The following is a 14,955-nucleotide window of genomic DNA, read 5'->3' as shown; positions in this document are numbered from 1 at the left end:
AAAGGAGGGAGGGAGGGAAGAAGGAAGGAAGGAAAACAAGACAAGAGGGAGGGAGGGCAAAAAGGAGAGAGGGAGGGCAAAAATGAGGGGGCAGGAAGGAGGGAGGAAGGAAGGAAAAAAGAAAGGAGGAAGGAAGGAAGGAAAACAAGACAAGAGGGAGGAAGGAAGAACAAAAAGGAGGGAGAGAGGGAAGAAGGAAGGAAGGAAAACAAGACAGGAGGGAGGGAGGGCAAAAAGGAGGGGGAGGGAAGGAGGGAGGGAGGGAGGAAGGACAAAAAGTAGGGAGGGAGGGAGGGAGGGAGGGAGGAAAACAAGACAAAAATGAGGGAGGGAGGGAGGGAAGAAGGAAGGAAGGAAAAAAGAAAGGAGGAAGGAAGGAAAACAAGACAAGAGGGAGGGAGGGAGGGAGGGAGGGCAAAAAGGAGGGAAGGAGGGAGGGAGGAAAGGCAAAAAGTAAGGAGGGAAGGAGGAGGAAAACAAGACAAAAATGAGGGAGGGAGGGAGGGAAGAAGGAAGGAAGGAAAAAAAGGAGGAAGGAAGGAAGGAAAACAAGACAAGAGGGAGGGAGGGAGGACAAAAAGGAGGGAGGGAGGGAGGGAGGGAGGGAGGAAGGAAGGAAGGGAAAGAAAGAAAGAAAGAAAGAAAGAAAGAAAGAAAGAAAGAAAGAAAGAAAGAAAGAAAGAAAGAAAGAAAGAAAGAAAGACTTCTCAAGCCTCATTTCCTGGAATCGAGCAAAAAAAAGAGAGAGAGAGAGACTTATTTTTTGTGACGGATAATCTCGTAGTTGATTCTCGATTCCCCCCCCCCCTTGCTCCTACATAACAAAAAAATCAGATGACTCCCCATTGGTGAAATAAAATAGCTGGAGGTTTGGGGGCTCCTCAAAGCGAGACTTTTAGGAGGGATGTCAGTGCGGGGTGACTCCGGTCCCTGGCACCGTCAGGCTAGCATCTCCAGCCAGAGCCGGCAGGGATGGTTCCGACCCTGCCAGGAAGAGCCTGCTGGCATCGCGCAGCTAACGTAGGTGAGAATCTGGGTGCAAAATGTCCTTCTTCCTTCTCTCGCTCTTTTTCTCTCAATGAGTGATCCCCAAAAGGTCTTTTTGGATTCTCAGTTCCTTTGGCACCAGCTTCTCTTAAGAAAAAGAAAAGAAAAGAAAAGAAAAGAAAAGAAAAGAAAAGAAAAGAAAAGAAAAGGAGAGGAGAAAGAGGAGAGAAAGAGGAGAGGAAAAGAAAAAAGACAAATTGTTTTTTTTCCCACACCCCTCCTTCTTTTCAGATCTTTTCTTTTTTGCTTTGCAACTAGTTCCAATTGAAGCGTTTGGAAAGGTTCCCACCCGCTTGGGAGACTCTGCACGAGAGGCAAATGGAAAAACACCCACCTGCTTGATTTATATTTATGCCCCAAATCCAACAAGATTTCAGAACTGGTTTAAGTTTATAATTAAGGGTATTGCTAGCCCCAACATAACAAAGGCCCCAGCGAGATTTGAACTCGCGACCCCTGGTTTACAAGACCAGTGCTCTGCCCTCTGAGCTATGGAGCCTTGCTTGGCGATAGAGTTGCAGTTAACGGCCTAAAAAACACCTAGCCAAATCACACCTTCTCAGTACTTCTTTAAAGTATTTATGGTTCTCTTCATCTCACTAGGCTTTGGATTTAAAATTTTATATGTCATGTCGTATGCCTTATTTTAATGGTGATGCCCCTGATGTGCATCATCATCATCATCATCATTATCATTATCATCATCATCATCATCATCATCATCCTGCTTTTTTAAAAATCTAACTCAAGATAGGGAACACGTTTAATCTAAATGTATTAATTATTACTTAACATAAATGTATTGGGGAAATTAGGGCTTTTCACTTAAATATATTTCAAGGTGCTCTTTTCACAAAGAAAAATCAAAAGAAAAGAAGAAAGGATGAAAATGAAATAGCAAAGCAAGCTAAGATGAAGAAAATCAAGCGAATTACACCTTTGACATGTTTTGGTGCTCCTTTCTCTGCATGGAAATATTTTTTTTTATTCCCAAAGTTAGCCAAGTCCTTTTTGTTCAAAATATCTTACAGTTCTATATGTATAGAATTATGGCTGCTATATAGTTCTATATAGCAGCCATAATCTTATAAACAAGCAAAAAATAAGAACTTTAATGTTCTTTTCACATTTAATACATATTTTAAATATTAAAAGGAAGGGCTCGTCCGGGATTTGAACCCGGGACCTCTCGCACCCAAAGCGAGAATCATACCCCTAGACCAACGAGCCAGCTGTGTAAAGTTTTTTCCAAGTCTTCTTTGAATGCGGAAAACTGATGGCATTTGGGTAAATTTATTCACTTTTGAAAGCCTGAGCTACTGCGGATTTTGTTTTGTTTTTAGAGAGGGGGAGGGGAAATGCATTTAATTTTGTCCCTCTCAGTAATAGCATTTGAAATGCTTTTCTTGGCTGCAGTTGAGAAAATGAAAACTTGGATCGAGTTGTCTGAACGTGCCATTCCAAACCAAGAGCGTGCAAAGAGATCTAGCAGTTCCACAGAAAGACATTTAACAGTGAGGGAGGCAGGCAGAAACCGCGTTTTTATGCAAAGAAACGTGATCCAAGGAAATAGTGGAACACTCAGGGATCTCTTGCAAAAGAGAAGGAAAAAGCGCAGATCCAAACATCTGGAAAACGCAGGTGAGCAATTGCTTCATTCTCCGCAGCATCAAAGGCTGTTTTCCGACGTGAGCGCTGGCAAAGAGGCGTGTTAAGCTGAGGATGAGTCCCGGGCGCTTCCAGTTCCCTATTTCCGCCCCGGCGAGGATGAGATAAGAAGAGCTGTGATCCCTCTGCGCCAGGAATCGGGGAGGAGAGGGACTGGATCGGATGGAAATCCCCTCCTTTGAAACAAGAGAGAGAATAACGGAATAGAGTTGGAAGGGATCTTGGAAGTCTTCTAGTGCAACCCACTGCTTAAGCAGGAAAGACTGGCGATCACGGTGCGGGAGGACAGGAGAATAATATTTGGGGCACATTAAGCGAAGATTCAGTCTCTGGAGAAGTTCTAAATCAAGGGCGTCCAACCTTGGAAATTTTAAGACCTGTGGACTTCAACTCCCAGAATTCCCCAGCCAGCCTTGCAAGAATAGAATAGAATAGAATAGAATAGAATAGAATAGAATAGAATAGAATAGAATAGAATAGAATAGAATAGAATAGAATAGAAAATATGGAATGAAGTGGAGTGGAGTGGAGTGGAGTGGAATGGAGTGGAATAGAATAGAATAGAATAGAATAGAATAGAATAGAATAGAATAGAATAGAATAGAATAGAATAGAATAGAATAGAAAATATGGAGTGGAGTGGAGTGGAGTGGAGTAGAATAGAATAGAATAGAATAGAATAGAATAGAATAGAATAGAATAGAATAGAATAGAATAGAAAATATGGAATGGAGTGGAGTGGAATAGAATAGAATAGAATAGAATAGAATAGAATAGAATAGAATAGAATAGAATAGAATAGAATAGAATAGAAAATATGGAGTGGAGTGGAACGGAACAGAACAGAACAGAACTGAACTGAACTGAACTGAACTGAATTGAATTGAATTGAATTGAATTGAATTCTTTATTGGCCAAATATGATTAGACACACAAGGAATTTGTCTTTGGTGCATAAGCTCTAATTGTACATAAAAGCTATAAGTAATCGATCATAGTCATCATAAAAATACATTCATCATAAATCATAAGATAGAACACTTAGCGATAGAATCAACATAAATCGTACTAGGAAACTAAATAAAACAATGTAAATCATAAAGATAGAAGTCACAAGTAGAAAAGGAGAAAAGGTAATCATAGTCCACAAGTCTTAAAGTTGCCAAGGTTAGACAACCCTCGTATAAATGCTGGGAAAAGGTCTGGAAAGAGAAGAGGACAACAAGGAGCAAGGTAGTAACTCAGTAACACAGCAATGGGTAATGGGTATACACATAATCCTCAATTTACAACCACAATTTGAGCCCAACATTTCTGTTGCTAAGCAAGACAGTTTTTAAATGAGGTTTTCCCCACTTTGCAATCTTTCTGGCCACAGTCGTTAAGCGAATCCCTGCTGTTGTTAAGTTAGTAACGGATTATTAAGTGAATCCAGCTTCCCCATTGACTTTGTTTATCGGAAAGTCACAAAAGGGGATCACAGTGACACTGCCACCGTCATAAATATGAATTAGTTGGCAAACATCTGAATTTTCATCACATGGCCGGAGGAAATGCTGCAGCAGTCGTAACTATGAAAAACAGCCTAAGTCCACTTTTGTCAGTGCCATTATAACTTTGAACTGTCACTAAATGCATGGATGTAAATGGAGGACTATCTGAGCCACTGGAAGACCTAAAGGACCAGATAAGGACAGATTGACATGGGGGGAAAAATCTATTTATGGCATTGAGGGATGGATCAGCATTGTAGTTCTCCTCCACGGGCCGGTGGGGGGGAGTGGCGGGGAGCGGGGAAAAGATGGGACGGACATCTCCTGCAGTACCCTGCCAACCAAAATGGGCACCGTTTTCAGCCTTAACAGCCTCCTGCAGCACTTTACCAGCCAAAAAAGGGGCACGGGGGGATACACGGCCCCTCGCGCCTTGTTTTTGCCCTCCATGGCCTCCTGCAGCACTCGGCCGGTTGAAAACAGACCAAAAACGGGCTACTCACAGCCTCGCCCGTCTCCAGCAGCACTCTGCCAGCTGAAAACAAACCACAGGGAGGCCTCCTGAGGCCCTTGTACTGCCTGTTTTCAGCCAGCAGAGGCACTACAGGCCGGTCTTTTAATATTCCCAGGCCGGCTCCACGGGCCGGATTTAAACACCCCATGGATCAGATCCGGCCCACTGGCCTTGAGTTTGACATCCCTGATTTATGTGATCACTAGGAGTCAACACTCACTTTATGTTTTCATGCATTCATGTATTTGTCAAGATTGAATGGCTTTGCTTTTTTCAAACCTAAACAGAATGCTGAGAAAGTGTGCGTAGACCGTGAGAACCTGGCAACCATCAAGGTCACCACTGCAGGTGCTTCAGAAGGAGGTGACCTGTTCCCATAACAAAAGGATGTTTCATAATAGGACAATGTGAACACCCAGCGGTGGGGTGAAAGGGAAGCTATTGTTTAACTAAGTAAGGAAAACCAGAGCTGGTTTTAATTCTTCAGTACCAAAATGGTGTATCCAATAAAGTTTTACTTTGGGGGGATGCAAAGCTTCCAATAGTGTTTTCTTATTTTGGGTTTACTAGTCGGGACAGCGTTACTAACTTAACTGCAGTTATTCACTTAATAACTTGTGTCAAGAACGATCTTAAAATGGGGCAAAATTCACTTAAGAGTCGTCTTCCTTAGCAATGGAAATTTTGGGCTCAATTGTGGTCATAAATTGAGGACTACAGTACAAACATATTGGATTTGGAATCCTTGTTGGCTGCAGTGGTGAAATTCAAAAATTTTTACTACTGGTTCTTGGCTTGGTGGCCGTAGTGTGGCTTGGTGGCGGTGGCAGGGGAAGGATATTGCAAAATCCCCATTCCCACCCCACTCCTGGGGGAAGGATACTGCAAAATCCCCATTCCCTCCCTACTCCTGGGGGAAGGATATTGCAAAATCTCCATTCCAACCCCATTCTGGGGCCAGCCAGAAGTGATATTGGCTGGTTCTCTGAACTACTGAAAATTTCCGTTACTGGTTCTCTGAACTACTCAAAATTTCCACTATCGGTTCTCCAGAACCTGCTGAATTTCACCCCTAATTGGCTGGCATCATTTGACTCATTGCCAACATTACATATATGGAACATGTAACATTTCATAGGATCCCTTAATATTCTTAGCATGTTTTTGCTAATAGGTAATTGAATATTCAAGAGGTGTGGCTATACATTGAATAATGAGTTTTCAGTTTATTAAAATTGACTCTGAGCAGTTCTCCCCTCCTTCAACTTCCTTGGACTGCTTCCTTTCGGAATACAGATTCTTGCTATCAAAATCCACATTCGTACTTGTATATTTCAAAGAAATAGAAACATTAATCAAAGACTCTTCTCATTACTGAAAATAGTTATTCAAAGAGGCCTTTTTCTTGCTCTCATCAAGACAATAGTGGTGATGGATTTAATGAGGGCATCACAACCAGTGCTCACCAGTGTAAAACCAGCTCCTTAGATCAATGGAAGACTTCAAAGAATTTGAAAGCAGAGTTGGCCTATGGAAAGCTACAAAAAACCAACAATGGATGGAAACAATGAAGGAGCTGGCATCTGGATCTGGCAGAAGCTGGGAAGTATGGAAATCACTGAATAGTCTACACACAGGGTACAACAAGATCCAGAGACACTCTGAACAAATGGAGCTATCCGGTAGTTTCTTCCCTTTGCGTGTGTGGTGACATGCAGACAATGACACAGATCTATATCTGCCCTTTGTGTCCTGATTGGTCTATGCTCGAGGACTTCATGGCAGCGTGACAAAATGCTGCTAGTTTCTGGGCAAGATCTGTTTAACTTGTACGTATTTTAATCTTGTATTTTATCTTTTATATTTAGAATAGAAGGGAAGGGAAGGGAAGGGAAGGGAAAGGAAGGGAAAGGAAGGGAATAGAGAATGGGAGTACCATAGCTTTGCATAGCATAGCATAGCGAATGGAAATAAAATGGAACAGAACAGAACAGAACAGAATAGAATAGAATAGAAAAGAGAATGGGAATAGTATAGCATAGCATAATGAATGGGAATGGAATGGAGAATGGGAAAAGCATAGCATGGCATGGCATGGCATGGTATGGCATGTAGCATAGTGAATGGAAATGGAATGGTGTAGAACGGAATGGAATGGAACTGAACAGAGCAGAACAGAATAGGGAATGGGAATAGCATAGCATATAGCATAGCGAATGGGAATGGAGTGGAGTGGAGTAGAACGGAATGGAACAGAACAGAATAGAGACTGCATTGTATAGTAGAGCAGAGCAGAGTATAGCGAATGGAAATAAAATGGAATGGAACGGAACGGAACAGAGCAGAACAGAACAGAACAGAACAATACAATACAATACAATACAATACAATACAATACAATACAATACAATGGAATGGAATGGAATGGAATGGAATGGAATGGAATGGAATGGAATAGAGAATGGAAATAGCATAGCATAACATAATGGAATGGAGTGGAATGGAATGGAGTGGAGTGGAATGAAATGGGATAGAGAATGGGATAGCAGAGCATAGAGAATAGAATAGAATGGAACAGAACAGAACAGAACAGAATGGAACAAAACAGAACAGAACAGAATAGAACAGAACAGAACAGAATAGAATAGAGAATGGGAATAGCATAGCATAATGGAATGGAATGGAGTGGAGTGGAGTGGAATAGAGAATGGGATAGCATAGCATAGACAATAGAATGGAATGGAATAGAACGGAACCGAAGGGAGCGGAACGGAAAGGAATGGAATGGAATGGAATGGAATGGAACAGAATAGAATAGAATGGAGAATGGGAATAGCATAAGCATAGGACCATGATGGCGAACCTGTGGCACACGTGCCATAGGTGGCATGTGGAGTCATATCTGTGGACATGTGAGCGTTGCCCTGGCTCAGCTTCAGCTTACATGTGCACACCAGCCAACTGATTTTCGGGCCTTCCGGGCCATTGGAAGTTGGGAAATGGGCTGTTTCCTACTTCCGGAGGGCCTCCGGGGAGGTGGGGAAAGCTGTTTTCACCCTCCCCAGGCTCCTAGAAAGCTTCTGGAGCCTGGGAAGGGAGAAAAATGGGCCAATCTGGCCCACCGTGCCATTGTGTGCCTAAAGCAGGGGAAGCGCGGATGGATCATGAGTGCATGCACGGGGGGGTGCATTGAATTATGAGTGTGGGCACGCATGTGCGTGACCCTCCCACGCTCCCCACGCTTTTGGCACGTGACAGCAAAAAGGTTAGCCATCACTAGCATAGGCTATAGCATAGCGAATGGAAATGGAGTGGAACGGAACAGAATGGAATGGAACGGAATAGAGGAGAACAGAATAGAATAGAGAATTTATTTATTTATTTATTTAATCTAATTTTTATACCGCCCTTCTCCCGAAGGACTCAGGGTGGTGCACAGCCAAGAAATAAAACAAACACATATATAAAATTAAAAGCAATTTAAAAAACATATTAAATAATTTGGCCCCGATATCATTACAAAACTAAAACAACCCATTAAAATTAATGTTTAGGCCAGACCAGCTTGTTGGAACAGAATGGGAATAGCATAGCATAGCATAGCATAGCATAGCATATAGCATAGCGAATGGGAATGTAAGGGAATGGAACAGTACAGAACAGAATAAGATACAATAGAGAATTGGAATAGAATAGCATAATATAGTATAATGAATGGGAATGGAATGGAATGGAATGGAATGGAATGGAATGGAATGGAATAGCGAATAGGAAAAGCATAGCATAGCATAGCATAGCATAGCATAGCATAGCATAGCATAGCATAGAGGAGAGGAGAGGAGAGGAGAGGAGAGGAGAGGAGAGGATTGATAAAATAGGATAGGATAGGATAGAGTAGGGTAGAGTAGGGTAGGGTAGGACAGAATAGAATAGAATAGAATAGAATAGAATAGAATAGAATAGAATAGAATAGAATAGAATAGAATAGAATAGAATAGAATTCTTTATTGGCCAAGTGTGATTGGACTCACAAGGAATTCGCCTTTGGTGTATAAGCACTCAGTATACATGCAAAACAGCAGAATAATAATAATTATATAGTGTTCGTGTATGTATGTGTGTGTGTGTGTGTGTATACATATACACTTGTAGTGTATCTATAGTGTGCCTTATTTTAACTGTGATGCTTCTGACACAAATAAACAAAAAAACCACCTGTGCTCCCTGTGCTAAAACTAGGCTTAGACCCAAATCCAAGTGAACCACACCAATTGTGGTCAAACCTGTGGCCCTGATTCTAGATAAAGTCCCTTTTCTGTATCCAACATTAGCTGCATCGCAATTCGTTTGCTGCTGCTGAGATTTTTGCCCACCCCAGAGGACTACCGTACACTCAGCAGGGACTCAGCTGTGTAGTTCATAATCACACCTGCTCCTTTGCCAACTCACCCTATTCCTCACGGAGGCAAGATGAGACAGGATGGTTTTAATGACACCCCTGGGGAGCAGATGGGGAGGATAATTGGCCTTCCAATTAAGAGCATTCTCGTTGGCCAACTTCCCAACCCCTCTCATTACTCCTCCTGTGAACAGGTGCTTCAATGCCTACCTAGAGACCTCATTAAATCTTGCAAAGTTTAGAAGGAAACTTTGCCACGCGTTGGGGATATTTTGAGGAGGAGCGAGGAGGTGTGTGGGTTGTGTGGTGCAAAAGTTCTGTTGCTAAACCACAATGGCAGGTTGCAGGTCACCAGGGACACCCCATCCAGGCAAGCGTTAATGACACACTGACGAAGCAAGCAAGAATTTTAATCATGATGCAGAGACAGATGAATTTCTAAGGCTGCTGGAATTTTGCCCGGGTTGCCAACTTTTCTGCCAACTTTTTTGCCTGTGCCTCAGAGGCCCATTGGGGTGTAGTGTGGAGACCCAATTCTGGACATTTTTAACAACAGCAGCTCACTGGATGGCTGAGCCAGTCACTTTCAAGCTAGCCTACCTTACAGGGCTGTTGTGGCGAGGGAGAAAGGTTTTGTGCTGCACTTAAATATAAACATATATACCCAATTTAAAAAGTATTATAGAATAATCCTCTGTTTTGATTAATCCTTAATGGCAAGCTGAAACAGCACAGTGTCAGGTTAGCTGGCAACCTAATTTAAAACTTACACAATGACAACATCTGGTCATATCTCCTTGCTTTATACAGAACTTTTTTAAAAAATCAGCTGGGAATTGCTTCTCTCATAAAATTTGGGTTTGACTCTCAAACAAACATTTTTATCTATCCCCCCCCCCCACAGCATTTTCTTGCATTCTCTGCTAGTTTGTATATCTGAGGCAGTGGTGGGTTTCAAATTTTTTTACTACTGGTTCTGTGGGTGTGGCTTGGTAGGCGTGGCAGGGGAAGGATACTGTAAAATCTCCATTCCCTCCCCAATCCAGGGGAAGGTTATTGCAAAATCCCCATTTCCTCCCAGTCAGCTGGGACTTGGGAGGCAGAGAATAGATGGGGGCGGGGTCAGTCAGCATTTTTACTACCGGTTCTCCGAACTACTCAAAATTTCCGCTACCGGTTCTCCAGAACTGGTCAGAACCCGCTGAAACCCACCTCTGATCTGAGGCATGGAAAAGGAAAAACTATGTTGCTAAGTGACACATTTGTTAAGTGAATGTTGCCCCATTTTACGACCTTCATTGCCACAGTTGCTAAGTGAATCACTGCAGTTGTTAAGTCAGCAACGAAGTTTATTTTATTTATTTATTTATTTATTCGGCTTATATGCCGCCCTATCTCACAATGGACTCAGGGCAGCTCACAACAATAAAACACAAGCCACAATAAAAATAAAGACTAAAATCTAAAAAATTTAAAATTAACCCATTAAAACCCTAAAACCCCGTCATCAGACCAGAAGTTGCTAAGCGAATCTGGCTTTCCCATTGACTTCGGTTCGTAGGAAGTCGCAAAAAGAGGACCACGTGACCCCGAGACACTGCAACCGTTATAAATATGAATCAGTTGCCAAGTGTTTGAATTTTGATCATGTGACCATGGGGAGGCTGCAATGGCTGTAAGAGTGAGAATTGGCCATAGGTCACATTTTTCCGTGCAGTTGTAACTCCGAATGGCCATTAAATGAACTGTTGTAAATTGAGAACTACCTATAGATTAAATAATCAGGCCCAGCAAGGACATTCTAGTATTAACAGAACAAACTATTTATAGATGGAGAGGAAGATAAGGAAAAATAACAACAAAGACATCAGTGATTTTCTCTGGCTGTGAATGGACTAAACCTGAATCTGACTCACTTTCTGTTTTAAACACATACCAGTGTGTACACACACACACACACACAAGCACACAGAGCAGATCAAGTTTTTCAGAGCAAGGAAAGGACTTTTACTATTTGCCAATAGCTGCAGCTCTTAACACTTTTCAAATGATTGCCGGTTGTATCCCAAAGCTTGATAAACCTGGCTATCTTTTTATTTAAAGTATGAGCAGTAAACTTCTTCATTACAAAAAGGTTGCCCGAGCAGCCTTCAAGCAGTGATGGAAACAACTAATTAAAAATAAAAAAAATCAGTTTGGACACAGGGAAACATGGTCAGATAAAACCAATGCAAGCTATAGAATTTTATTTTTTTTTAAAAAAGAAGTCTTTGTGCACAGAATAAATGGCATTGTGTATCACGCTAAATCGTATTTGGTTTAAGGATGCTTTGTGGTATAAAACACAATTGTTTGGGGTTCACGTGGCAAGGCCCCTCCTTTTAGTAGCTCAGTCCTTCAGAGTCAGGATTTAGATTGGATACAAGGAATAAATTATCATTATAAATTATCATTGAATTCATCTGTCTTTGGGGTAGTCAGCCTATCTTGCAAGGGTGTAGTTGTAAGATTAAAATGAGGGGAGATTGTCATATGTGCCACGGTAAATTCCCAAAAGAGACCAGACATAACTGGAATAGGTTATGGAAATTTTCACTATTTGCTTGAAAGGAAAATATTTGCATGCCTTTTCTTTCTTTTTCCCCTTTTTCCCCCCGCCTTTTCCTTCCCTGTTTTTTTTCTATTATTTACTTCTGTATTTTCTTGGTATGCTACATTATAAACTAATAGAAATTGTTATTATAAAAAAAAAGAAAGAAAGGAAAATAGTTGCCTTTATCAAAAGCAAGCATTGAATATTCTAAATATTACGGGAGACAAAAATGCAATTGTAAGCAGGCCTAGTCTGACAAGCATAGCATTATAACATGCCTTGTGTGGGTGTGTATGTGCGTGCATCTGTATATACACAAATCTGACCATTCCCTTTTCAATCAGTTATGTGTCTGACAATCAAAAGCAAGAAAAAATTGGCCAAGAAGGGTATTTTAAAATAAAAATATATAAGTGGGGGAAAAAAGAAGGAATGGATTATTTTTTCTGACCGACTGATGTTATACAACCATTCACTGAAACGAGCCAGTAGATCAGAGACAAGCAAACCAATCACTTATGAAATTTATCATTAGCTTGGGGAACTTCCTGCCACAAGCTAGGACCATCACTGCCTGAGACGGCTTTAGGAAAATTCATGTTGGTAGGGAGGTAATGTAGAACAGAATATCAGAATGGTCTTCAGGAAATATTTTGGCTATAAATGTTACCTAATTTCAAGCTGTTGACTAATTTAGCATTCCTGTAGATTAATGTTTTTATTGATTCTGGCACAGCATGATGGGTGAATTCAATCATTGTGATCTTTAAATCACGGTTTATGATTTAACATAACAGATCATGCATGGTGTGAATTCAACACAGAGGAGTTTTTTGGTTGTTGTTTTTTTTTTTTGCAGTGAGATACGATTAAGCAAACATGCCTTGTAGCCATCATAGTTTTGGGCAAGGAATTATTGGATTTGTTATGCACACTATTATTAGGGCACCAGAGCAAACTCAGTGCAGCCCTTATGATTTATGTTTTAAGGCAGACACAAAGCATTGCTGCAACAGGACAGGATCTGTCTACATTCATCTTCAAAATGTTTTGCTATGTCTTTATTTGTTGAAAATATTCCAGTCCCTTGTGCATCTGCGAGGAAGAATAAAATACTTCTTATGGATTGTACTGTGAATAAAATATTTGCATTATTAGTTAACATATAATTTAAACAACGCACGCTGTATCAGATAGTTTGTTAACACAATGTTGTTTGTGCGTACCTGGTATTACAAAAAAAAAAAAAACTCCGCTGCCATGGTTCCTTTCTCCCTGAGGAACCGTGGGAATTTTTTGGTAACCTAGCAATGGCTTTCAGAGTACCTTGATAGAGATTGATATTTTTTTCAGAGAAGTTCAGTTCCCAGGATTCCCTGGAGAACTCATTAGTGTGGTGTAATAGCTGCTTTGTAATTATAACCATCTCTTCTTTTCTGATCTGAATACAAACTAGCAAGCTTCTGAGCCCGGATAAAATCAATTTGAAGTTTTGCTCTCTATGTAATGCCAGCCCTGTCTTAATTCTGTCATCTGGGGTTTGAAACAGGGGTGGGCTTCAAAAATTTTAGCAAGGGGTTCTCTACCTGGTTGCTGGGTGGAAGTGGCCATGGTGGGCATGGCGTAGTCAGCCTCCTGCACCATGGTGGGGGAGGGGGCGTTTTTGACCTCCCTGGGCTCCAGAGGCTTTCCTAGAGCCTCTGGGAGGGCGAAAACGACCTCCCCAGGCTCCAGGGACCCTCTGGAGGCTGGAAACGGACCCGAACTTCCCAAATGTCTGGTAGGCACATTTTTCGCCCTCCCCAAGCCTCCATGCACACCCTGCATCCAAAACAGGCTGCGTGGGGACTCCTAGGAGGGGCGGGGTGGGGTGGGCAGGACCAGCCAGGAGTGGGATTTGGGGGTTCTACAAACTGCACAGAACCTTAGCTAGAGGTTCTCCCGAACCCCTGAGAACCTCCAGCAGCCCACCCTGGTTTGAAATCTTTACTTGCATTATTATTATTTTTTACCACTGTCCAGTTTAATCACATCCTTTTTGTATTCATCACTGCAACCCCGCGTGGCCAGCTACTGCAATTTAGGGAAGGGGCCTCTTTGACTATTGTTATGATTTTGGGGGTAGTAAAATGCACAGCGTCCTGGATGTGAAGGTTGCGTGAATGAGAAAAGATTTATCTCTTACTTAACAGAGGTAAATTATGTGTTTAAAGCTCTACTGTCAGTGCTGAAAGGATGAGCTCTCAAACGCATTAAACCGTAACTAAGTACAGTAAAAATGCCATAAATAAACAAGGAGAAAGAAGGCCTAAGATGTGTCATAGAGGCGAGGGCGATGATGATACTTGCCCCAAGACACACTGTTTTGTAAAACATGAGGCTGTCACAGGTTCAACCTTGGTGAACCCACTCAACTGTGGTTTAGTCGAGCCATGACTTAACAAGAGGAAGGAATATAGTCATAGAGAAGATAGTCCAGTTTAAAGATTCTTTTCTCGTTCAGTCATGGAGCTGCCATTTAGCAGACCTAAAGTGGATGCAAACAGGGAGTCAGTTTTGTGTGTACGAGTGTCTTCACTTGCGTCACGGAGTCTGGAGACTCAAGGCAGGCAGGCCTAGACAAGTCCTGCAAAAGGTTCAGGCATTGTGCATTCCCTGGGTTGAAGCCTTGGTGCCAAATCAACTCCCTCAGCAGCCCTACATCCTCCTCAGCTGACCCTGAGCATCTCCAATTGGACTAATGGCAGGGCTGAGCTGCAATTGAATTGCTCAGTTGTTGGTCAAGTGAAAGTTGGAGCAGTCCCTATGGGAAGCCTCTCAAGAGACAGAGAGAGAAAAACTTTCTAAGTGCAAAAGCGAAGCATCAGTGTCAGCCCTCAGGGTGATTCAAACACACATGGTTGCTTGTTTATACAGCTGAGGCTTCACCCTCCTGAACCAGCGTTTCAGTGGCAACTTGAGGATATCTAGACTTCAACTCCCAGAATTCACCAGCCAGCATGTTGGGAGTTGAAGCCCATACATCTTCAAGTTGTCAAGATAGAGAAACGCTGGCCTAAACTGTTAAACCAAAGTACTTTTTAAAGTATTTGGTTTTATTTGTAACTAGATAGCCCATGGTTCATAAGGTCATCATTTCAGAGATATTTCTTCACCTAAACTTTATTAACAAATTTAAGATATGCTGATGATACAGTTCTGCTTGCCAGTAAGCATGAAGACCTTCAGCTCCTCATCAACA

General features: G+C 41.9%; 2 non-coding genes across 2 annotated transcripts; both read right to left on the bottom strand.

Annotated features, from left to right (window-relative positions):
• Positions 1-1,473: 1,473 nt before the first annotated feature.
• TRNAT-UGU (transfer RNA threonine (anticodon UGU)) lies at positions 1,474-1,546 on the bottom strand. The gene has a single exon. It is a non-coding gene; the product is annotated as a tRNA-Thr (tRNA).
• Positions 1,547-2,205: 659 nt separating this feature from the next.
• Positions 2,206-2,277, bottom strand: TRNAP-UGG (transfer RNA proline (anticodon UGG)). Its single transcript has one exon. It is a non-coding gene; the product is annotated as a tRNA-Pro (tRNA).
• Between the last annotated feature and the right edge of the window lie 12,678 nt (positions 2,278-14,955).

This window comes from Pantherophis guttatus, chromosome 4 (genome assembly GCF_059756535.1).
Source record: "Pantherophis guttatus breed Tessera chromosome 4, ASM5975653v1, whole genome shotgun sequence".
NCBI lineage: Eukaryota > Metazoa > Chordata > Lepidosauria > Squamata > Colubridae > Pantherophis > Pantherophis guttatus.
Note: the sequence above shows the minus strand (reverse complement) of the source record. Positions and strands in the feature narration are given on the sequence as shown.